This window comes from Ictidomys tridecemlineatus, unplaced genomic scaffold (assembly GCF_052094955.1).
Source record: "Ictidomys tridecemlineatus isolate mIctTri1 unplaced genomic scaffold, mIctTri1.hap1 Scaffold_174, whole genome shotgun sequence".
NCBI lineage: Eukaryota > Metazoa > Chordata > Mammalia > Rodentia > Sciuridae > Ictidomys > Ictidomys tridecemlineatus.
In genome coordinates this window covers 29,634-56,020 of record NW_027521507.1, presented here as the reverse complement: position 1 = coordinate 56,020, position 26,387 = coordinate 29,634, and the positions used below count along the sequence as shown (strand labels likewise).

Below are 26,387 nucleotides of genomic sequence, written 5' to 3'. Positions count from 1 at the left end.
CATTGAAACAGATCTTCAATAAGCAGAGGAATAGTATATGAAAAGCTATATAAGGAACTGGAGTTCTGGCTCACTGGTAGAATGCTGGCTGTCATGTATGAGGTCCTGGTTTTGATGATCAGCACCAAGTATAAAATAATGATTAATATTTATTTTGGTGGTGCAGGGGACTGAACCCAGGGCCTTTTACATTGGAGGCAAGAACTCTACCAACTGAGCTATATCTCCAGCCCATGCTTGATCAATGTGATTCTGCAACCTGTATACTCAGAAAAATGAGAAAATATATCCCATCTGATAAAAATGTATGATATGTTAAGATCATTGTACTGTCATGTGTAACTAAGTAAAACAAATAAAAAAGTAAATTAATAATTAATTAAATAATTTAAAAAGAAAATCTGTATGCTCAGAGACATAGATTTCTCACCTAACAGAGTCTTTTATATATCTATTCTTTAGGAATATCTATTAGTTCTCCGTGTTAATGCTTCACAACATTACTATAATATCCTGAGGGTGTAAAGGCCCTTTCCTGGGGGCTGTTCTGTGAGTATCACTTATGAAGTTGGAAACAGACAATTCTGTGTTGGGACCATTCTTTGAGGGAAGACAAAAATGCTCATGACAGGTCACAAGATGGAGTCACGTCCTTCCATTAACTGTCACCCACTCCACAACAGCCACTCCTGGAATTCCCAGTGCTCAGAACCCAGTGACCTCATCTTGAAGAAATAATGGGGCTGGGGGCCTTCTGAAGACTCCCATTGGTGGAGCGAGGAGTGGGTGAGTTCATTCTGTCCAGAGCCACAGTCCTGGTAACAAGCCTCATACGAATGGACTCCTCAAGCCTCAAAATTATGGATTCCCCAATGGAGGACCTGGACATTCCTGGTTGTAAGTGCCCCTCTCATCCTTAGAGAGTAGGGGAATAACCTTTGTAGGCATGGGGTGGTGGTTGCCTCCATAAAGTGCTAAGCAGTTCATAGATAGACTCCACCAGAAAAGGGAGGACTCCTCGAAGACAGACAACATTCTGCCCAAATATAAAAGATACATGGGAGTCTTTGTCAAGTGGGGAGCTTTGACGTCCTCAAGGACCTTGCCCTTAGTGAGACTTCTCAGTCTGAAAAACGGCATGGGTCCCGGACTGGGAGCTGGAAGTTCTAAAAGAGTCCGCATAAGTCATGGCCCCTGTTACACCTAGTGTTCCTCATCTTTCAAAGGCCAAAGTGGACTCTCAACTTCCTGCCAAAATAGCTTGAACTCTATCAGAATACAATGTGGCAAGTCTTGCAAGAGGGAGGGAAAGAATAAATGGATGACTGAGCCAAATCAAGGAGAGGAATTAGAATCAGTTCAGGACTCAAGCTACAGCTGTCAGACAACTTATCTCTTTTCTTTTTTTTTTTTTTTTTACTGCCTCAGTGTGGGTCCCATTGTACTTTGTATGGCTGGGGCTGGGCACTCTGATAATTGGTGGATGCATGATGTTTCTACACTGGAGGAAGAAGCTGCAGCGGGAGGAGCGTGCCCAGCAGTGGGTGGAGGTGATGAAATCTGCAACATTCACTTACAGCCCATTCCTATACTGGGTCAACAAACAACGCAGATATGGATTGACTGCGGCCATCAAGACAGGCCCTCCCAGGGCTGTTGCCAATGCTGAGATTAAAGTCCACATTTCAGATATTATGTGGGAGCAGGAACTCCCATAAAGACAGATGTTATGACTTCAGAGTTAGCAGCCCCAAGGCAGAGGACCCTTTTCTCCTGCAACTTGCTTTGGTGGCTGCACAGCATCCCCTAGTTAACCCAATGCCAAATCAACAGACCACATCCCCATTCCAATGGTCTTTCTGGAGATACCCTCTGCCCCACCCCTCTGAATGTCAAACCAACCTCACATGCTGGACTACTCTGGCACCTAACTCTTTCTTAAGTCTCCTGAAAGGCCTATCCACTTTTAATCCCTTCAGACACTGTCCCATGGGGTGAAGTATTTCAATGTGTCTCCTCTGGCTTCTCAGTTGTAACCACCTCTCACTGAAGGAGGTAGCTTCAGCTACCAGAGGTAGTAGTAAAGGGAACTAACCTAGAGCATAAGATAATTACATAGAGGTCAGAGCCCGTAGATTTGTTACATTATTAAAGATTTTTGAAAAGTGAGAGTCTTTTGTGTCTCATGTGCTGGTAGAAGGGCAATGTCCTTCCTCTGTTTGATGGGAAACAAATCTCACTAATACAGTGAGAAATGGAGGCTGACTTAGAAGAAACACATTGAACCAGTACTTGTGGATGAGCTCAATTACCTCCATCAAGTGTTAAATGTGTTCAAGACCTTTGGTTAGGTCCCCAAAGGCACTGCTGTTCTATAGGATGGGAAGTACAATTTCCACAAGAGTGAAAGTTGCTGAGGGCACATGGCTATGTGAGTCCCACGGTGCCTATGCCATTGGCCAAACAAGTCAGCATGAAGGCAATGAATCACACCACACTATGGGCTGAATGGCTGGTATCTAGTATATATGAATTTGGATCTGATGGATTTTTTAGGATATCAAATAAAGGTTTCAACTCTCCTGTTGGTATGCCTAGATAAGGCGTTACCCAATTTATGTCTCCTAATAACTTTTGAAAGTCATTAAGTGATTTGAGTTGATCTACTAGTATTGAATTTTGGGGGGATGGACCATGGTTGAGGATCATAGAACTCCTAAATAATTAATTGGAAAATTTAATTGTACTTTATCTATTGCTATCTCTAGATTATAATTTTTAATGAGTTTGTAAGAGTGGCATAACATTCTAGCAATCTGTTTTTATCTTTGTGTGCTAACAATAAATCATCCATATAGTGAAATATTTGTAGTTTAGGATTTTGATTTCTAAGTGGCTGGATTGCTTTGTTAACATAAATTTGATGCATAGTTGGGCTGTTAGCCATCCCTTGTGGTAGTACTTTCCATTTATATCTCTGATCAGGACCTTCATGATTCAGTGCAGGGATAGTAAATGCAAAACTTGGACTATCCTTAGAATGAATTGGAATTGAAAAAACAAAAATCTTTAATATCTATAGCTAAAACATACCAGGTTTTGGGGAAAGCAGACAATTGGGAAATCCCCAATTGCTGAGGGCCATTACCAAGTAGGAATGGCGCATCGAAATTTCCTTGCCAAGCGTACCCCATGCTGCTTAGAGGACATTCGATGGGACATTGCATGCCTGCTTTAATAAGGTGACCTTGCTCAAGGACCAAGGCGGATCCGGGTTTAGAGCTGATCAGGTTTGAGGAAGTAACCGGCTCCTTGAGTTTAAGGCATTGCCAGTTTAAGACAATGGGTTTTAGGGAAGTTGAAAGTTGAAGATTATTGCTGGGATTAGGGTGTTCCTGCTGCTTGTTCCCATTGAGTTCTCGTGAGATTAAAATGGGATTTGGAGAGAGCCTCGTGGAGTAGGTGAATTGTGCGGGAGACGGCAGAACGCAATTGCCCCTGGACCTGTGTGGAGGCGGTGTGAGAGGGGAATAAAGAATTGCTGTTTGAACCTACAAAGCTGTGTGGTGGCTCGTGATTCTGGTGCCAATTGGTGCTTGGCACCCAATTGAGCAGGTCCCATAATAACCATCTCATTATTAATGGCTCTTAAATCTTGCAATAATCTCCATTTACCAAATTTCTTTTTAATGACAAAAATGGGAATATTATTTGGAGATATGGAAATTGTATATGTCCCTCCGCTAATTGTTGTTCGACCAGATCATGGGCTTCTTGTATCTTTTCTTTAGTCAGGGGCCACTGAGGAAACCATACTGGTCTTTCTGATTTCCAAGTAATTTTTATTGTCTCAGTGATCCCTTCTGAAAATCCAATCCATGTTTATTTATTTCTTGATCTATTTGAATTGGTGCTGCTATACCTTGTTCTTGTTCTACTAATCTTTTTTTCTTTCCTAAAACCTTGTCTAGCCCTAATAGTGGGCAAATTATGATTGATGTTATTTGTTAATGTCAAATCTAATTGATCTAGGACATCTTGTTTTATGAGGTTGAAAGTTCTGAATGTCTCTCAGTTGAAATGTTTCTGTCATTGTTGTCATGATTAGACTGGTGTTACATGTGTGGATGAGGAAGACTACAAAAGTAAAGCACTCTTCTCAGAACCTTATTGTGGGTGTTCACACTATAAAGATAATTACTCTTGATGCTAACTTTAGTCACCTGACTAAGGTAGTGATGGTGAGGTGTTCTAGAGTAAGGCTCTTCTGTTTTTCTCCTTTCCACTGTGTAGAGATAGCCCATATTTAAGGAGTACAGATTATGCTTTACTTTTTTGAGAAGAGATAATCTAACTTTGGAATTCTTATGCATAGATTTTTTTTTTTTGATGTACTTTCTGGAACAGTCCCGAAATTTATATTTCATTTTTTTTATTTATTTTTGTTTCAATTAGCTATACATCACAGTAGAATGCATTTATGCACTTTGATATATCATACATAGATGGGATATAATTTCTCATTTTTCTGAGTGCACATGTTGCAGAATCATATTGGTCATGTAGTCACATGTACACATACACTGATAATGTCTGTTTCATTCTACTACCTTTTACATTCTATTAATTATAATTATGTAAACTTCATTTTTTATACTTTGCTGGTATATAGGATATCTTATAATATAGTTTACAGAGGGAATCCTTAACTTTTAGGAACATTTTGAAAACCAAACAATTTATAAATATTTATTTATTTATTTTCTTATAGTTTATAAATCTGGTCCAGAAAATAAAATTCAACTACATGTGTGAAATGATACATTTGATTTATATCAGAAAGTGAGAAAATCAACACTGTAGCCTCATTAAAAAATACCAGTAAAGGCACATTTAAGCATCAATACCCCAAAACACTAAAGTTATGCTTTTATCCAAGCACTTCCCAAATTGTTAAATTTTTTTTTGAAAGTTAAATTATAATACAGGTTTTGAAGCCCATACCATAAGCATAAGACTACCATTTTAACTACACCAAGGCAGAATAACAGTATATCTTTCTACATCATTTTCTGTCCTCATCCCAAGTTCCAGGAGTCACTGCCTAGTATAAACTCTTTTTACTTCTCCAAGATCACCTCCTATCAATCTCACCCTATATATCGCTGGGTCAGATATACTGAACTCCACCAACCTATGGGGATTTCTCCCCTCTGTGACATTGCTTGCATGTCCATCTTTTTCTCTTTTTTAGGTCACCTCCACTCAGGCTTTTGGTCTCAGTTTAAATGCTACTTCCTCAGGAAAGTCATTCCAAGTCTTCCACTAAGTCATGTGCTCCTGATGTAGGTGCTAGAGTATCACCCTACATTCACTTCCCTATCACAGCATTTACCATACTGTATTATAATTACTTTTGTCCATCTCCTCATAAATGCCACTGTATCTTGGATTCATTTCATTTGCTATTTTTTATACCAGAGCTTAGAAAAGAATGCCTGGCATACTGAAGATGTTTAATATGTATATTCATACGAACAGTGTTTTAGAAGAAAGAATATTTCAAGGCATTCTTAAAGTGATCTAGGAAATATTTAACTTCATCTATGTTCATTACCAAAGAAGAAGGCTGTATGCCAAAGGCAACTATCTTATTCCTAAATTTACCCCAAGAATGGAAGCTCTCTAATTTCTTCCCAATTGCTGGTCAATGGAATAAAGTAAATAGGGGCTGGGGTTGTAACTCTGTGTAGAGCACTTGCTTAGCATGTATGAGGCACTGGGTTTGATTCTCAGCATCACATAAAATAAATAAATATAGGTATTTTTTCTGTCTACAACTAAAAACAAAAAAAAAGTTTTTAAAAATTCTATGATTCAGTTAAATTCTTAAATTAGTACATTTTAAAATATTTTATTTCATCTCTTTCTTGCAGGTAATTTCCTTGATTCTCACACCCTTAACTACCAGGTATAAAATGCTATTGACAATTTTTTATCTCTAGGTTTCACTTTCCCCCTTATCCATAATATCCAAATTTCCAGTTATCAATAACATTTTTTTACCTGAATGTCCCACAAAGACACAAATTCCTTGAATTCTCCCCTTTCTTTTATCTTGTGTTCCCAATTTCAAATGATGACATCATCATAAAGTCATTGGAGCTTCACAGTCAAGTTATTTTACTGTAGCTATTTAAACATAGTACATGGACAAAGAGTATTGACATCACTGTGAACCTATCCAATGCTAAATCTCAGGCCTTGCCCTTCTGCATCTGCATCAGAACCTATCTTTTAATTCCCAGGCAATTAATATACACATAAAAATTTTAGAAACACTGGTCTGTAATTCCTTCTATCCCTACCCCTATACATCAACTCTGACACCAAGTCTACACAGCCAAATATAGAGGAACACCACAATGGCCTCTTAGCTGATCTCCTTCTTTAGTCCACTGGTTCTTGCTCAGAATATCAGAAGAGACACTCTTATGTACAGCTATAGTAAGATCACAAAGTTGACTGGCTAGAACTGTGTATAATACAGTTTGTTTTACCTATGTTGCATTCTAAAATATGGGGATGCTTACTTAACTGTTACATGGAAAAGCATTCAACAACAACAAAAAAAAAATAAGAGTTTAAGAATCACTTTTCTTTTGTCTTCTTGTTATAATCATTCTCCACATTGTCCTCAAGTTTCTTTCAAAAGAACAAACCTGATCATGTTATATACCTAACATCTTTCAGTGGCTTATCCACATATCCTTTACTTCTATACCTCTGCCTTTCTGTTCATGCTTTTTTTATCCATTCCTCCTGGCAAAAATTTTTGTCCATTTTCTGAAGTCCGGCTGAAGGGTTCACTAGTGAAGAATCTTGCATATAACTGGACTCCTTTGGTAAAAAAAGAAAAAAAAAAGAACTACTTCTCTCCCCTGCCTTCCTTTACATTTTGTTCATCACATGCTCATGGCCCTTATGGAACAATATAAAGTGCCTCTGGATTTGTCTCTCTTCCCTAATGAACAAGAGTTTGTCTACAGAAATTCTCTATATTGGTCACAGAAAGATGATCAAGACTCAAAATATGTTTAAGAAATCAATTACCAATTATATTTGACATCCTTAGAAACTATAGAGTTTATTGCTGGTAATGGGAACACATTTGTAAAGTAAAAATGAAGCTCTATGTACTCATAAGATACAATTATTTAGAAAATAAAATATCTCAAGCTATATGCATTAAGATACAGTGTAATTTCAAATATGCTTGAGGACCTAATTCCACTCACATAAACACAATTAACCTTAAAAGTTCACAAAAATATGGAGGCCCATACTGCTACATGTTAGAAAACATAAATGTACAGGAAACCCAGAGTAATTTTGTGATGGAGGAGGTAGAAGTCAAGTTTGTCAGTTGATTGTTTGTTTGTTTATTTATTTATTTATTTATGGTGGTGCTGGGGATTGAACACAGACTTTGTGCATGTGAGGCAAGCACTATACCAACTGAGATATATCCCCAGACCTCAGTTGATTTTTTAAAATTACATATTTTGTCATAAAGACAACAGTAAATTTGAGAAGTATATCAATAGTCTTAAAAGTTAAAAGAAGCTCATTTTATGCATATTACTTTTCAAGTACAGTTAAAATTACAGTAAAAATAACATTGTGTACTAATTACAAAAATTTGCCAAACTCATACCTCCAATAATCATGTTATTTCAACAACCAACATGCTGTAGTTCATTAAAACATTCATCAAAATTCAATGATTTAGGACAACAGTCATCTAACAGTTAATGGGTGCCACAACCTACTGGAAGATCTGACCATCCCAAACCTCAAGACCCACTTTCCAGTGGCAAGGACTGACTCATATGCCAATGCCCACAGTGCAGGGTGCTCACCAGTGCTGAGTTGGGGGGAATGCTCCCAGCTTCTCACTGCAGCTCTGAAAGTGTGAAGATCTGACAGGAGACCAGTTGGTAATGGGTAAATACTTATGAGGTACCAGAGTCTGAAATCACACAAAATATTTAAAGAAAAGCAGTGATTAAAAATAGATAAAGCATGACAAACAAAAAACTATGAATGGGCTCCTTTCCTTTAAAACTCTCAAGAACATGGAATTATTTTAAGTACTTTGAGAGAATGGAAATGGTAACTCAAGGTTGATTTAAAATGCATTTATTTGATTTCCCAGTTATGGGAAAAATTATGGAAATATTCCCACACTTTACTGTACTACTTGTTAACTACTAAAATACTCTCCTCACTTATGCACTGAACTTTTAAATTTTTATTTATAGTCAGACACAATATCTTTAATTCAGTTATTTATTTTTTTCTAATGTGGTGCAGATGATCTAACCCAGGGTCTCACACATGCAAGGTGAGTGCTCTACCACTGAGTCAAGACCCCAACCCTGGACTTTAATATTTTTACATAATTAAGTTTCAGGGAACTCTTCATGTATTTGGGATATCAATCTTTAATCATGCTTAATACATTGCCAGGCATAGTGATGCACACTTGTAATCCCAGCATCTCAGGAGAATAAAGCAGTAGGATTGCATGTTCAAAGCCAGCCTCAGCAAAAGTGATATACTAAGCAACTCAGTGAGACCCTGTCTCTAAATAAAATATAAAAATAGGGCTGGGGATGTGGCTCAGAGGTCAAATGTCAAGGATTCAATTCCTGGCATATCCCCAACACCCATCGCCAAAAGAAAAGTAAAAATAAAAAAATTCAACTGAAAAAAAACATAAAAATAATTCCAAATCTAACTTGCTATGTGTATTTATTACTTAGAGCACTTCCATCTGTATTCATTAAAATATAGGCTAAAATGCTATAAAACAAGACCAAAAATACAATGACTAAAAATAAATAAATAAGTAGATAGATAGATAGTAAATTTACCTTTACAGAGAGTACAGGGGCATGCAAATGGTTCAGGGGAGGTAGACAGCTCATCTCTGCAAGGTCTTCCAATGCCAGGTCATCCAGTGGGCTCTTTATAGCTTTTCTTGTGGCACTTCTCTTGTCCCTAGCTCACCAACAATTCATGGGTAGGAAAGTGAATGGGTAAAAGAGTATGACAGAGAAACAGCTTTTGTAATACAAATGTGTTTAAGAGTAGCATCACACATCACCTTCACTCTCACCTCACTGCCCAAACTTAGAAACTGGTTTAGTGACTTTATCTAGCAATAAGAAACCTGAGATATAGTTTCTTTTTATATAGAGACTATATACGTAGCTAAATATCAGAGTTGCAAGTATGTCTTCTTCCCAGTATACAAGAGACATCTCCTTTCTCAAGAGTAAATTGAAAGTTCCACTCAATTACTGGAATTTGTTCAAAGTCTAGGATCTCTGGATGATGACAACCCACTTCAACAGGTACCATGTGGCTTCTTCCCTATTAGTGACCTATAACTAACAGATAACTAATCTTTGCTATATATTATCACCATCACGCCTAATATTCAATGGTCAAATACAATTAAGTGTTTATTCTGAAAAGAATTCTAAACACCTATTTTATCAATAATGAAATTCTGTTGGAAAAGAACTGCAAAGAATTCATGCTCCAAAATAAAATGTTTCTTGGTTAAATTAAGGTTCTGTTCCCTGAAAGAAATTTTTTTATCCATTTGATGGTGGGAGCCCTGTCTTGGCCTCTGGAAGATTTTTTCTTTTCCAAAATGTTTTCTGTCCATATATGAAGTGGACACAGAAGAGAATGTGCTTCAACAAGGAAGCAAAGATCTAATTGTATACTTCTTGCTGGTGTATATTTGGGACTAAGAGTTACTCAACTACTTAAGTGTCAAGCAACATCAAAACACCACAGGTTTTTGCAAGTCAAACTTTTTTGATTTTGGACAACAAAATCCTCTCAAAAACCTAATAGATGTATTTGTTTTCTGTCAGTGCCACAAGAAAGTAATCACAACTAAACATTTTGTTTGTCATGGATATTAAACTTGTCAACTCTGTTTTTTTTTTTCTGACACCAGTGGAAGATCTAACCCTCTCTCTCTTGATTTACAACTAAGTTCCTTGAAGTCATCTGATTCATACCAAGAGGATTTTTCACCCCAATGACATCAACGACTTGAGATGATCCTGATTACCTGAGTGATTTCAGACTCAGTCACTTACTTGCTTTGCTTTGGCCAGTAAAATATAAACAAATGTAATGTCACTTCCAAGAAGCTGGTTCTGCCATTTCTTTTTTCCTCTGTCACAAAAATGGCAATGTACCCCCCCACACACACACACATGGCAATATTTCTTCAGCTTAAATCTTGGGTGTGAGAGAGGACATAGAAGAGAGCCACAGCTAACATATCATGGGTAAAAAAAAAAATAAGCATTTACTTTACAGGGAAATAAGACTATATTTCAAACTGTAGCTTTTATTTAATTCAACTGACTAGTTCAGGTAAAAAAGCAAATACTTAATTTGATTCTTGCCTGGGCTAGCTTCCACAGTTGAGCCAAAAAAATATAGCAGGAGGTTTTTGAGAATGAGTACTTTAATCATCACTGTTTGGCACACAGGAGCAATGTTTTTCAACCACCCTAATGCTCCACCTGACAGTTTAGACCACAAACAATGGAGAAAAAGAATATCCAATAGTTATAAACTACAGACACACTTTGAACTCTAAATACAAACTAACTTGCTTGTTCTTTGATGCCCTCTTATAGTAACTGCTAAAGAAACAAGCAGTAATCACTATATTAGCAATCTGATTCTAACTACTTCCCTGGAGGTATAGACAGGATAGAGAAATTGATGCCATATAAATATTATCAGAGGTGGCATTTTCACCAAATATTGTACCACTGTATAATTGAGTGTCACTGAATTTTTTTAGCTTATAATGTTTTTTATAAAGTATTTCAGCCAATGATTTAGCATGTATCACGCCTTTTAAATTTATTATTATAAAATACCCCACTTCAGGTACTCAATTTTGGTATTTTATAGAATATTGGTTAAATATTTTTAATGAAGTGATACCAAAATACATTGGCTCAAAGAAGAAAAAAATGTATTCTTTTTCATGAAACAACATGGAGCTACACAGGTGGCTGCTGGGAGAGCAAGCAGTACTGGTTTTCTCCACAAGGTTTTCTGGGGCTGATACCCTCATGAAAGGAATTCCATATAAGTTCAAGGCAGTTGCCATTAGAGTAAGTGGAAGGGAAAAGAAGATGGACGCAAAAAATCAAGGACAAGGACTTTTAAAAAGATAATTCAGAAGTTGCATATTTCACTGCTCTTCATATATAACTGGCCTAAACCTAACCACACCGCCAATACTAACATTAGAAGATGATGAAATTTAGATTGTCTAACCGATAGCCATGCTGCCATCTAAACCACAGGGATCTCATTCTAGAAATAAAGAAGGAGGAAGTGGATAATGGAGAAGTATTAGCTGTCTCTAATTAGAATTAGCCATACCCTCATACAATCCTTCCACAATAGTCATCAGAAAGCTTCTTTTTAAAAACATTTTTCAGATTAGGACACCTCTGTTGAAAATCCTCCTATTCACTTCGTGTAAAAACCAAAGTCCTCACCATGGCTTACAAGTCTTCCCATTTCTGTTCCTCCCATGATCTCTCTAACCTCATCCCTAATAAAAATCGTCCTCAACTTAAGTTGGTTACATCTCAAAACAATTATAATATAAAATAAAATTCAGGTATATGTTTATTATATGTGTTCTACCAAACCTCAGAGCTTAGCAGCACAAAACAGAGTACCAGTCATTTATCTTCATGGTGGATTTATGATCTGGGATCTTCAGTTCCCTGCTATTGTTCAGCATGAAAAAAGAAGATCCTGCAGGCATGATGGCACTTGCCTGTAATCTCAGCTCCTTACAAAGCTGAGGCAGGAGGACTGTAAGTTGCAGGTCAAATTGTGTAGTTTTGCAAGAGCCTGTCTCAAAATAAAAAGATCTGGAAATGTAGCTCAGTGATAGCTAACCGCTGGATCTAATTTCTTTTACAAACAAATATTATGCTGCATATAACTAGTGTAACAAAAGATTAAATTCAAAATCTGAAATACTGTCCTACTGAATATATATTGCTTTCAAGATTAAAAAATCCTTGAATCAAACCATCATAAATGTAGCCATTTTAAATGTGGAGCCACCAATTCTCTTCCCATGAAATAAAACCAAATAGACTATATATGCTATAAGACAAATAAAAGACAGAATAATATATTTGAAACTGTAAATGATGAAAATTTTTAAATAAAATAAATGTCTAAGCATCATGGGGAAATTTTGATTAAACCGACTCTGTTGAAATTATGGACTTGTTTTTTTTTTTCAACAAAGGACAATATGAAGTTAAAAGACAGAAAACACCAGAAGCATTTGTTTGAAACATCCAAAAAAGACAAAGGACTAATATTCAGTTTATGCAAAGTCCTCTTACAAAAACAGGAATTATAACTGAAAATTTGATAAAAACCAGAAAGTAGAATGATTTTTCCATGGGCTGGGCTTGTAGCTTATTTGTAGAGTTTATGTGTAAGGCACTGCGTTCAATTATCAGCAACACACATAAGTAAATAAAATAAAGTCCCATGGAAAACTAAAAATGAATATATTAAAAAAATGAGCATTACAAGAAAATTCAGTATGCCCAATTAAATTTGAAATTCAGATAGACACTGACTTTTGTTCAAGCATAAGTAGATACCCTATATTGCATGACACCTTTAAAAATATTATTTGTTATTTATCTGAAATTCACATTTATAATAGCAAATCCTCTATTTTTATTTCATAAATTTGGCAAGTGTAGGTAAAATCCACACAGCTAACAAGCGAATAAAGAGAAGTTCAGCTTTACCAGCAATCAAAGAATGCAAATTAAACAGAAAATGTCATTTTACCTATTAGCAAAGACTAGAAAACAAAGCTTTTATTGAAAAGTGTACAATGCTCGCTTTTTTTCCCCAATTAATTTAAAAAGACAGCCTACCACCTTACCTATGATCCTTTTTAAAATCAGTTAACTAGGCAATAAATGCTCAACTAGTCACTGGATATGTAAAGAGACACATTTGAAATCCATTACTTTATATCATAAATATCACAGAAATAAACAAATAACCACATTTGGGACAACAACAATTTCTTCCTTATAAAATACAGGTGCTAATTAAGTATAATTTTGTGAAGTTTAACTCTTAAGAATAAAACTCCTGAATACCATGTGGTAGAAAAACAATAGCTGTTTTGTATATATCAATTTTAATGTTGGGTTAAGATCAATGTAATTGGTGATCCTCATAGGTTAATAAATTTGGCTGGTAAACAAAAATAAGAGTCAGAATTTACATTTTTTCAAGAGATTTCATGTAAAATTATTTTATCAAAATCACAATTATAGCTTCATTACTAAATAATACCTATCTGGAAGTCACAAGGTATGACACAAAAACTGAGGTTAAGAAAAAAAGTACAGGCTTCATATAAAATAAATGCCCACTATTTTAAAAATTATTCTGAAATTATAAATATAGTACTTTAAATAAAATTTGAATATAACAAAGAAATTATATGAAAAACTCTCTTTGGCTTCTCTTACTTCCAAGATAACAAATGCCCCACTTTATCTTAAATCTATACAGGAAAAAAAATTAAATGAAGTCACAATATATCAATTTTAAAAACTGTTTTGTTACAATTCCAGCAGTCATAAATGGTAACATTTTATTTTATTCTGAAAAATATATTATAAATATTAAACAGCTGAATGAATTTATATACATAGTGCTATGATATAATAATTGTTGTAGTGTGATTCAAAGAAACTAAAATGATTCAGCATATCTTATCAAACAAAAGACATGATCATCAAACCTTCTAAAATGTTAACAGGAATAATTGCTAGTTAACTTTCCTTCCAAAAATATTCTATTTTAAATATATCTCTAATAAAAAAACAAAAACTTTCAGATCCATAATTCATCATCTGTGAAGGTTAATCTTGGCAAATACATGATCAACCAGAATAATAGACATAAAAGTAACACAATCTTCACCATAATTTTTACAGAACTTCTACCAAAAAAAATACATTTCACTATATAAATGATTCTTGAAGCAGCCTGAGTCCCAAATATGAAATAATCCTGATTTTGGTAGATAACAAAATGTAGAATTTGTTACCTTTTTTTAAAAAGTTCAAAAGTAAAACCAGAACTCTATTATCACAATAGCTAACATGAATATGTGTAACATAAATAAAGAGAATAAAGAGTACCTATTCTTCAACTTCAAGAAAGAAAAAGATCATTCTTCTGCTCTTGCCCCAAGATGGAAAAAACTCAACTACAATTGTAATTTTAAATTTGCCATGACCAATCAATCTTGAAGGTCGACTCAACTTTTTATTCAGTGAAGAAAATCAACCAATCACCAACTTCCTGAATTTAGTAATGTCCTCAAAGTAAGTCAGTTTCTAAAATTTCAAGCTTAAAGTTAACCAATCCTTAAATTGTCTAACTTTTGAAAATCACCCAAACTTAAAACTCCATGCTTTTTCAAACTCCACATAAGAACATTTTTCGCCTTCTGGGAGAACAGTGATCTCAAAAAGCAGAGTTCTCCGTTGCTTAGAAAGCATGCAATTCAGCTTTATTTCAGCAATATTTAATGGTGATCTCCTCACTCATTATTCTAATAAATGAGTATTTAGATATTAGTATTTTTCCTCACTGAAGTAAGAAAAATATTTGTTACAATAATGCAACATAATGTCAAGTTTGGAATCTTCTTCATTTATAAAAAAGTACATTTTTTCATGTCCAACATATATGCACACTAGCAAAAGTCAGACTCCTTCTCTCCCTTCCTCTAAAATCCACAATATCATATTATCAATGGTCCAAATCCAGCCAATGAATGTACAATATAAAATATTTTAATATTCAACCACTAAAATTTATACAAAGAATTGAATAATATCAAAAATATTTTAAATACAGCTTAACTATTTAAGTTTATATTCTTTTTAACCTAATAAAATGATGATCTAGCTTGTTTCTGTAAAACCTGACACTCCAAATTCAAAATCCTATCTTGGATTTAATTGGACAAAGTAACAAACTCCTAAATTCCCCAATTAAGAAATAAAATAACTATCACCAGTTCCTATCACCTCATAAAAATGATATGCTCATTTAGCATAGAATAAACTCCAAATGTTTCACAAAGAAAATAAAAACTGTATTATTATAATTTACTCTGTTGTTAAGTCAGTTTGAGGTTTAGGTTACAATGAAAAGAAACAGCCTCAAACATGATGTAAACAATGACTACCCAATTTATTTCACTTGTCTATATGATCAAATTAGAAAATAAGATAAATGGGAAGCTTAACCCTTGCATAAATCTATCTGTATCAGAATGGCAACATAAATCCCAGCATGTTGGACACCTGCCTTAACTATGCTCAAAAAACAGCTGAGAGCTACACTTGGACTATTTTTGGATTAAGTGGTCTCAAAAAATATATTCTAAATAGCAAAAAGAGCTACCTTATGATAAAAAAAAAAACTCAGTGAACTTTCAGTATTACAAACAGTATTACAAACATTCAATTTACCAACCAATTCAAGTGGCAAATTAACCTTTGTGTCAAAAGAAATATTAAGTAATGTAATCATAGATTTCGTGAATTTATACAAAACTTGACAATTTTATTTTTTGAAGAATTATAATTTAAGAAGCAACACAGCTCAAAGCAAACAGTAAAAATTACATTATGAGTGGCTGAGGTTATGGCTTGAGTAGAGCATTCGCCAAGAACATGTGGGGGGCCCTGGGTTCAATCCTCAGCACAACATAAAAATAAAATAAAGTTATTGTGTCCTACAACTAAAACAAAATATTTTTAAATTACATTATGAGTTTGGTGATCTTGAATATAGAGTGTAATTTCCCTAAATCAACTTTCTTATCTATAAAGTGCGAACAATTACTCAATTCAAGGGTTTTTAGGAAGATTAAATGAGTTAAAAATAATTGGTGACTTTAAAAATAACCCAGGCATTAAGACCTACCTCCAAATCTTAGTCTTCCTCATCACTAACTTGCCCCAACAATATGGAAAGTCCTTTGACCTATGTCTGTTTTATTATTCATCAAATAATGAAGATAATGTATTGCTATGTATTTTACGGGGGTTATATGACAATGGTATATGAAAACTAACGTATAAAGGGTCATTGAAATATATAGTCAAGTAACTCTAAGATAGCTAATTGTACAAAAAATAAAGAAAATTTATTCTAGCAAACCTGTTACAATGCAGGACTGTATAATGCCCAAATTAAATTAATTTTATAAGAAAAATTTCATAGTTCAAAAAACACAAAAGCTCTAGATCAATGCCAACCAAAAGTATTTAAAGTTATTGTCACTAGTTTCAAGAACTATTTTCTGTGCAATTAATGAACCAAATTATCCCAGCTATACAACAAACTAAAAGCAACAAAACAAAACCTTTTATTCCAGTTCAGGAATTTGCCACTTAAAACGACCACCTCCATTGGGGAAAGCAGAAAGTATAAAGAGGATAGGAGAGAGACAGCCAAGAGAAAGACAGATTAAAAATAGAAAGAGAACACAGGAAGAGAAGATTTGGGGGAAAAAAGAAAAGGAGGAGAGTAGAGCAGAGCAGAACAGAACAGAATAATGGTTTTGATCTTGAATGTCCACCAAAGGTTCATGTACTAAAGGTTGGTTGCCAGCCTGTGGCCTTATTGGGAGGTGCTGGAACAAAGCCTAGTGGAAGAAAGTCTGTTCATTGTAGCATGCCCTTAAAAGTTTTATTGGCATCCCATCCCCTTCTTCCACTCCTTCTCTCTCACTCTCTGCTTCCCAGCCACTATGCACTCCCCATCATGATGTACTGTGCCACCACAGACCCAAAGCAATGGGCCAAGCAATCATGGACTGACCCACACCAAAATACTAGGCCAAAATAAATCTTTTCTAATTTTAATCTCAGATATGCTGTCCCAGTTATAGAGACATAACCCAAGAAGAAAGAGTGATGTGAGCAGAGTGGAAAGGACAGGAGAAGAAAGAAGGGAAGTAATAAATGAAGTGATAGGAGAGATTTATACAATTTCTCAACATCAGCAGCATTGAGCTTTTACAACATTTTTTGTTGTTGTTAGGAGGTGGTCAGATGAATGGTAGAATGCTTCTGGCATAAACCCACTATATATCCCAAACACAGTTATGACAACCAACATTGCAAAATATCACCAGAGTGGGTTGAAGCAGATAAAATTATCTTTTTACTAGTCTAAATTCATAGCATCAAATTCCAATATTTATCTCTCTACAGATTAGTGGTTCAGAATGGAACTTGACACTAGCAGCTTTGAAACAAAAGAACCAAATGAAAAACTGCTGCTTGTGGAATGGCAACAAAGACAACTATAGTTATAGTAGGTAGCTATGGATAAGCTACGTATTCCATCAACAGGAAAGGGATAACTTTTGCTTATGATTATCTTTTGGGGTGACAATTTGGTTTATCTGTCACTAAATCTTAGTCTCACCCACACTTACCAATTATTAGTCATTAGTTTTTATGTAAAAAAAACTAAGAAACTATGAATTACAATTCATAATTTAAGTTTACATAAATTATTTAATTTATTATTACATTTACAGTGTTAAAAATACAAAAAAGTACTTAGTTAGCACTCCTAATCTCTATGAGCAAAAAGGTGATATGCAAAAACAAGGGTAACTAAAAGAAGTAGCATTTTATGAATTATATTTAAATGCCTGATATGCTCATCACTGGCTATATACATTGTTTTCTACAATAAAAAAATGTCCATATATTTATATTTGCACTCTTGCAATAAAGGATCTTTAAAATTAGCTTGTTTAGGAAACTGAGGGCAGGTAGTTATTTTATAACTTATCCTTAGTGATTTGGGTCCTGGAAGGATCTCACAGGAAGCCTGGACTATTGTTGACATATGTTAGGCAGGCCCCTCCTTGTGTAATCTGTATAGTTTATGTTTTGGGCATTTTCTTTGAAAAATTTGATTTTCTCTTCTGAATCAAAAATAAGTGTATTTGTGTTAAATTTAGAATGTTTAGCTTTTCCATTTATCTTTCAAAATAATTTCCAGGCTGTGCTCAGATGTTGTGTAAAAGTTACCATCCAATACCATGTTTTCTAAGAAACCTTTTCTTCAAGGCACTGGCAATTATAATTTAAAAATAAAATAATATAACTAGTATTGGAAATCTTTGTGACAATGGGTCTCAAGAGCTAAATCAGATTTCTTTTAAGACAGAATTTTAAAAAAATACTGAGGGACTCATATCTGACAATTCTGATAAAACATAAAACCTCCCAATGCCCAAACTATTAGATACATCATTTAAACAGGATAGAAAAATTATAAAATGGAATTTCATTTCATTTTATTTCTCCAATACATATAAATAAACCATTTTAACCATCATGTTTGCTAGCAGAATCATGAAATAAAAACAACTTCTGCATTCAAGAGAAAAAATGTAAATGCTCTTTTTTTACCTAAGAGCCCAAATTATTCTTTGTTGTTTTCTACACCTGTATTTAAAAATCATTACCAAAGGCCAAGAGTCGATTGGTTTACCTGAATTGAATAGTCAGTAGGTTCTATTGTTGCTACATACAGCATGTGTGTCATTTAACAAGCCCAGAACTCAAAATGTTGGAGCTTTTCTAAAAAAAAAAAAAAAAAAAAAAAAAAAAAAAAAACATATTTAGGAATACTTGAGAATTCCAAAGTGACTCTGAAAGTCGAATCCTAAAATCTAGTAGACATTCATCCTGAGCATTTCATGGGTACTGAAGCATGTCTAGTATGCACACAAAATTACTTGCTCAAATTGACGTAAAACAGAGAACAATACTCAATACTTAATATTAACAGAAGTTGCATAATTAAGACTACCCTCCTTTTGTTGCTTATTTCACAATCTTTTAAATTTTCTCACAATAAAGAGACCCTCAAACCAATTTTTCTGATTTCAGTCATTGAAAAATTAAGACATTTCTTTCAAATCCATTATTAGTGAAGAATGTTTTGAAGGAAAATGTTTCCCACAGAACCTAATAAAATTTCTCATTGTTTTTCAAATTTAGAAACAACTAATGCCTGGAATTGATATTTTTTCAGACTAGCAAACAATACTAACAGGATTCATACATAGAATTTTCTGACATAAGCAGGAAAGTCTGCTAACATTCACAACATTCCTACCACTCTTCTTTCAATCAAAAAGATGGCTGAGAATTAGCAGTTATTTGTTGTCAGTACAAATATACATTTAAACTTTTATTTTTTGGCTAAAATTTTAAATAGTCAAATTTTATTCCACTTCCAGGGCTCAAATAAAAAAAATGAAAATTAAAATGGGCAACAAGGCCCATATGCCAAAGTTATTTTTAACCAGTAATTGTAACCTATTGCCAGTAATTATTTACATATATCTGCTTGTTTTATGAAATAAGCACTGGTAAGTTATATAGGAGAAAATTTGCAAGAATGGTACTTGCCAATGGGTTATCTTAAAGCTTCTGGAATAAATAAGCATTTAGAAAACATCAGCTCTTAAGCCTTTTTTTTAATCTGTAATTTGAGTTAACAAAACATTTTCTAATATTACTTTTCCACTGTTATATTCTGGAGAGTCTAGTTACATGTAACAAGGGTGATTTATTAAAAAAATAACTAAGTCACATGTAATGGAATGCTATATACTTGCTTTTAATATGATATGGAAACAGTTTAAAGCAGACAAAAAATCTGTCAAATCAAAGTAAATAAAGTTCATTTTATGTACCCCCAGCAGAAAACTGTAAAAACATCACAACCAAAAGATTACCCACTCTCCTCACCAGGCCAAAAAAAAAAAAAAATCATCACAATTGTTTTATTGGTGAGCTTAACATTTCCCTAGGATTTAATTAGAAGTTGTAAAGAACTTAAAGCTTCAGCAGTAACTGTTGAAAGTGATACAGTACAAAGCTAAAGCCCGAAAGGGTTCAGATTGCCCACCCATCATTCACCACTCCTCACCCCACTAATATGTAAAAGCTCCTGATAATTTCTTTTTTTTTTCCTTTTGAAGTTTTTTTTTCTTTAAAAATGTATTTGCTGATTGTTTTTCTTGGTTGGCTAAAAATATTAATGCTAGTTTCAACAATAAATAAATTAATTAAATATTTTAATAGAAGGAAGAAATATGTAAAGCAAATATAAGGGAAAATTACTTAGGACACTTTTTTGGTTTTGAAGGGGAATGTGACACTTTGCAGTCTTGAAGTGCTACGTTATTGCTATTTGTTTGTTTTATCAAAATCTCAAATTTTGAGAATCACTGAAATATAGACATGGTCTGAATGAAAAAATATGGTGGAAAAAAAGCAAAAACAGAATAATGAAGGAAATTTAGCTAATATATAGTTCCACAGCATCATCTTTTCCATTTTGAAAATAAGTCTTTACAGGTGTGTTTCCTATCTTGATTTCTGCTCAACAATGTTTATTATGTTCTGAATTCAACAGTAATTGATGTGTGCTGAAGGCTCATTTGTTTCTTACTAAATGTAATTAATTCATTTTTGTCCTCTTAAATTTGAAAGACCTGCTACCCATGGGAGGTGCTAAATCTTCATAGAATTCTGGATTCTGTGTTTAATGTCTGTCTATCAAGGGGACAAGGGAACAATGTGCTTTAATGCACATATTTTCTCTATCCATGTGTAAGAAGCTAAAACTTTAATTTTGTTAATAAAACTTACAATTGAGTAAAAATAAACACTGATTTTAGTGACATTTGAAGCACTGTATTTAGTTTTGCTTGACGTACCATAGCTCCTTAATGCTGCTTTGTTTCTATAGAGTTATATTTTTAAATATTTGTGAATTAGAGGGACTCATTTACTGAAAGAGTAGCAGAAGAGGCCAAATGGGATGTTAAAAACAAAGCAAAATTGGAAAAGAAAACATTCCTTAATTTTAAATTGGTTTATAATTCATTTGCTGATTATATTTTAAAAATTGATAATCTTTTAAACATTTATTTGAAAGGAAAGCAAAAACTGTAACTTTATCAGTAAATTCTTCACTAATATATAAGAAAATATGAACTTCAAAATCATCACTACATTCTTGAATTTTCAAAATTACAATGTTTTGTCATTTTACCTTGTGTTTTTATTGTTATATTATTGAGAATTGATTATTTTTATTGTAGAATTTCTTGAAGAACAGTTGAATTTCCATAAAGGTGATTAGTATGTTTTGAAAAAAAGTTAAAAATTATTTTCATGTGGAAAATATTGGAACCCTGGTGTTCTACCCTAACTCTAGGGCAACAGTTAGCTTTCTGTGTTTCTAGTAGTCTCTTTTCCTATCTGTTGAATTCCACAAGCCCACGCACAGACTTTGAGCAAAGCTCCTGTTGGAGCTATTCTGACAAGGGTGTCGATGTCCTGGAAGCCCATGAGCATGGGATAGTAACGCCATCTGTGCCCAGGGGCCAGTGATGGGAGCATGGAGCCAAGTACAGGGAGGGGCACAAAGGATGAACCACCTCTATCCTGCTGTGAAGGCAGAGCCAGAGGAGAGCGCCTGGGCCAGCTTGCCTGACCTCCTGAACTCAGGTATGAACTCAGCAGGTCTTCACTCCACCATAATGTGCCTGCTGTAGGAAAACTGAGTTTTTACAGATTCTTGCACTCTCCTAGTTTTCTTTTGGCTCCTGGCCGCTGCCAGTCCTGTGGCCGTGTTTGCTGTGGGCATTTAAATCTTGGAAGATCAGGGGAGCTGCTGGACATGGTGAAGGCATTCATGCTTTTCAGAGCGGGAGCCTGCTGTTCGGGGAGAGAGGCACCAAGGTTTGGGAAGGCCAGGCCTCACCCAGCAGGTCAGGGTCATCACTTTTCCCCACAGAGGCTGAGAGAGCCTGTGAGCCAGGGGAACATGCAAATGGACATGGCTTTTAAGCATTTCTGGTGAAGGGATTTAGATTTATAATCCTTTCCCCTCCGTCCTTCAAGTGGAAATGTGAAGTCTGGGATGTATTCTAAATTTAACACAAATACACTTATTTTTGATTCAGAAGAGAAAATCAAATTTTTCAAAGAAAATGCCAAAAACATAAACTTTACAGATTACACAAGGAGGGGGCTGCCTAACATATGTCAACAATAGATGTGAAGTTTATATTTTCATCTTTTTATTAAAATTCCAGAGGGCTGGTGAAAAAGTTTGATCAAACTTCTTCTTTAAGTCAATTGTATAGAATTTTAAACTTATTATATAATTAACGTGAATGTGAAAATGTGTATGTCTTAATAAACTCACTTTGAAAAAAAACAAATCCCCTCAAGTTCCCATTTTGACTCCATGAAATAGAATTTTTGAGTCTGTCACATACCCTATAAACTTATTTTTAATTTCTTTATGTTTAAATCACAACCCAGCCTGGGATCTTCTTCCAATACCTCTCTCTGTAGACTTTAATGGGGAATCAAAATGTAAAGCAAAAATGTGATTTGAATTGCAAATTTCCAAACTAAGTATCACAAGCTTAGTATCAAATGGTAGATTTGGAGTTAAGATATAATAACCTCATAAATGGCATATTTACTATCACCATTATTATTCAAAATTGATTTGAAAACTTGTGTTAATACAGAAGAAAAAAATATGAATGAAAATAAGGAATGTTTTCTTTTCCAGTAAATGAGTTACTTTCAGTACTAGAAAACCATGGGCAATTTACATTATTTTCAGATGCTATAATACCTAGAATGCCCAAGAAACAATATTAAAACACGTTTTTAAATAATAGAATTAGGTGAAATGGAAAAATGTAAAATAATTATACAAGTATCAATGGACTTTCTCTGTACTAGCTGCAGCTTTGTTGAATAGCCAAAGGACTGTATATGTCACAGCGACTCATAATAGCTAAACTTTCTTATTAACATCACAAGAAAGCTGAGGATTATTATTGAAGAAAACTCCTACAAGGGTCTGTCACATTCTCACATGTCTTGCTAGATATAATAAATATGCAAGAATCTGATCTTTTCCTACCCATCATTTTATCAGGGTTGTTTTTAAAGTGAGAAACCTTGATAGATGAGTTAATTTCTACTTCTGAAGAAATTAACTCATCTTGCTCACTGCATGTGACAAAATAATGGGATTTCAAGCCCAGAGCACTTTTCCTATAATGTAGCCCAGTGTTTATCCAGGCATATATCTATACCCATTAACATCACCACTGCAGGAATGGAGATTTAGGAAACTGATCCAAATGTGCTGATATCTTGATTGCTGCTTTTTCTGTACAGAACTGAGCTGGTGCTTCACCATGTTCTTGAATCCCCAAAACTGTGAGCTAAATAAACTTCTTTTCTTCATAAGTAGCATGCCTCCAGTATTTCATTATGGTGCCAAAATGTTGACTAATCACTAAAGTATATAGAACAAGCATGGATATATATAATCTTCTTACCAAGTAGGGAAGAGGTAATGGCCAATAATAAAGTCAAACATTCGAATGATAAACAGATATAAATGGAAAACCAATTTTTATTTTTTTATATTTTTGGTAAAAAACAAAATTTATGACGAAATCTCCCACTAAAAGGCAAGCTCTAAAATGACTGAGAGGCACCAACCCAGCATCCAGCTTCAGAACCAGTTGTGTTGACAGATGATCAGGACTGGGGGCACAGAGAATGTATGGACAGTGTTTCGTATAGGGCCTGGAACCCAAGTCTGTGCAGGGTTGAGGGGTGTTGCTGGACAGGCAGTTCAGAGGGCAGGATCTTTATCACACATAGTTGTTGATGGACCTTTATTTTATTTATTTATTTATACACAGTGCTGAGAATTGAACCCAGTGCCTTATGCATGCTAGGTAAGTGCTCCACCACTAAGCTACAACCCCAGGCCCTTCACAGAGTCTTTTAAATTTGAAAACTATGAAGTATTTCTGCAGTATTGTTCTTGATGTAAAAATAAAAGCATCTAATTGCTTGGAAGACAACCTGACAATGTTACCTTTTAGCACTAGTGGATAACTTACCAGTGGTTGTGCTAGAGAGTTTGGTTCTCTTCTTCTGATGGGTGGCAGAAGGTTGTTTCTTCATGATCTTCAGACTCTGGAGCAGCAGGGTCTTGCTGGTTCGCATCTGAACTGCCACTGCTGGTGTTGGGGCTGTCATCATCATCAGACATTTGCTTATCACTGGCCATCTTCAGGAAGTTGTCACTTGGAAAACTGTTTTAAAGAGAAAAGGGAAGAAATGTTAATCTAAGAAATCAATCAACAGCTTTTCCTTATCTTAATATCATTCCCAAATTGTATCTTTATAAAAAGGCTTCAAAAGTGTTCACATTTATTGTATGAAAATGTTACTGGGGATAGGATGAGTCTTACAATGCCAGCTCTCAGGGATTGTCCGAAATCACCCACTCACATTTTTTTCCATTCCTTGGATAATCTATCAATTGTCTACTTTCTCAGAAGGCATGAAAAAGATTTGTCGGGGAACTTAAGGCAAGGAGTATTAACAACATATGACACACTGTAAATAATAGGTTTTTATGAAAAATGTTAAAAAGTCACTACAGGTCTAAATATTCACAGACTGACATGGGTCAGAGCTACCAAATTCCCTTTCCCAGAGGAAAACATTCCCTGTTAACCGCTCATATGCTTATTTAAGGTGAACATCCCTCTTCTATGCATGTAAAACCTTTAAAAACAACACTGGGAAATTTAAAACTCAACTAACAAGCTGCCTTAGCCTTTTCCAGGGCCAGCAGTGAAGATTCATCCAGCTGCCACCATGGGAAAAGCAGAATCCAAACTACACTTTCGGCAAAGCTCCCCACATCACCAAGGTTCCTTGCTCAATCTTTACATCATGGGGAACATTTTATCCAAAATCAACGAAAAGAAGGGTAAAAGCCCAAGGAAAAACAACAAAGCCCCAAGAACTGCAACAAATGTCTGTGCCCTCATAGGCGAGCCGCTGCCGCTGTCGCTGCTGCTGCCGGTGTCCACGCAGCTGCACGGTCCTTTGTGGGGAAGGCCGCCCACGGACAGTTCGCTACCCCAGCCGCCAAGTAATAGGAGCAGCCAAAAGGCCCCGCAGCTCACGGACACCGGTGGCGTGGATGCCTGGCGTGAACGTAGCTGCCGCTGCCGATGCTACCTCCCTACCTTGCCGCCTGAAGGAAGCTGCCGCCGCCCCTACTGCCCCCCACGTGGACCCCAGCCCCCCACCCCTTACCGCGCAGCGAGAATGAAGCTGCCGCTGCCACTGCCTCGGCTGAAGCTCACGCGGACAGCATTCCCGCTGCCATACTTCCCGGCAGGAATGAAGCTGCCGCAGCCCCACCGCTGCCGCCCCCGGCCGCCGCCCCCCACCCCACCCCCACCGCCCCCCCACCCCACCCCCGCCGCCCCCCCACCCCACCCAAGCCGCCGCCACCCCCGCCGCCCCACCCCCACCCCCGCCGCCCCACCCCCACCCCCACCGCCCATGCAGACCCCAGCCTGGTGCCTTACCTTGCCGCCTGAAGGAAGCCAACGCGGCTCCCCTCCACTGCCCCCACGGGGACTCCAGCCCAGCTTACACCGCTGTGGGAAGGAAGCTGCCGCTGCCACTCCAGGGCTGCCCCCCACACAGACCCCAGCCCCTACGCCTTACCTCACGGCCAGAAAATGAAGCTGCCACTGCCGCCACCGCCGGCTGAAGCCCACGCGGACACCATCCCCGCTGCCCTACTTCCTGGCTGGAACGAAGCTGCAGCCGCCGCTATCACAGCCCTAGCTGCCCCCAAGGCGGCAGGAAGGAGGCGGCGGCAGGAAGGCGGCGGCGGCAGGAAGGAGGCGGCGGCGGCAGGAAGGAGGCGGCGGCGGCAGGAAGGAGGCGGCGGCGGCAGGAAGGAGGCGGCGGCGGCAGGAAGGAGGCGGCGGCGGCAGGAAGGAGGCGGCGGCAGGAAGGAGGCGGCGGCAGGAAGGAGGCCAAGGCCGCCACCCCTGCGCCGACCCCCTCCTTACCTCGCGGCAGAAACAAAGCTGCTGCTGCCACCAAGGCTGATGCCCACAGGAGCCCAGACCCGCTGCCTTACCTGGAAAAAGAATGAAGCTGCCGCTGCCCAGACCCCAGCCTCGTGCCTTACCTCGCTGCCTGAAGGAAGCCGCCGCCGCCCCCCTCCACTGCCCGCATGCAGACTCCGGCCCCGCTTACATT

General features: G+C 36.4%; 1 long non-coding RNA gene across 3 annotated transcripts in view; it reads right to left on the bottom strand.

The window, feature by feature from the left end:
* LOC144372847 (uncharacterized) overlaps positions 1–26,011 on the bottom strand; it is a 31,404-nt gene extending 5,393 nt beyond the window's left edge. For 2 of the 3 annotated variants that reach the window (XR_013432704.1, XR_013432703.1), the window contains exons 1-4: positions 25,842–26,011; positions 24,209–24,403; positions 8,940–9,066; positions 7,923–8,032 (exon numbers count right to left, since the gene is read on the bottom strand). This is a non-coding gene — a long non-coding RNA (uncharacterized LOC144372847). Of the gene's footprint in view, positions 1–129; positions 6,901–7,922; positions 8,033–8,939; positions 9,067–24,208; positions 24,404–25,841 lie in introns of those variants that run through there. The other variant, XR_013432705.1, reaches the window with a different exon arrangement.
* Between the last annotated feature and the right edge of the window lie 376 nt (positions 26,012–26,387).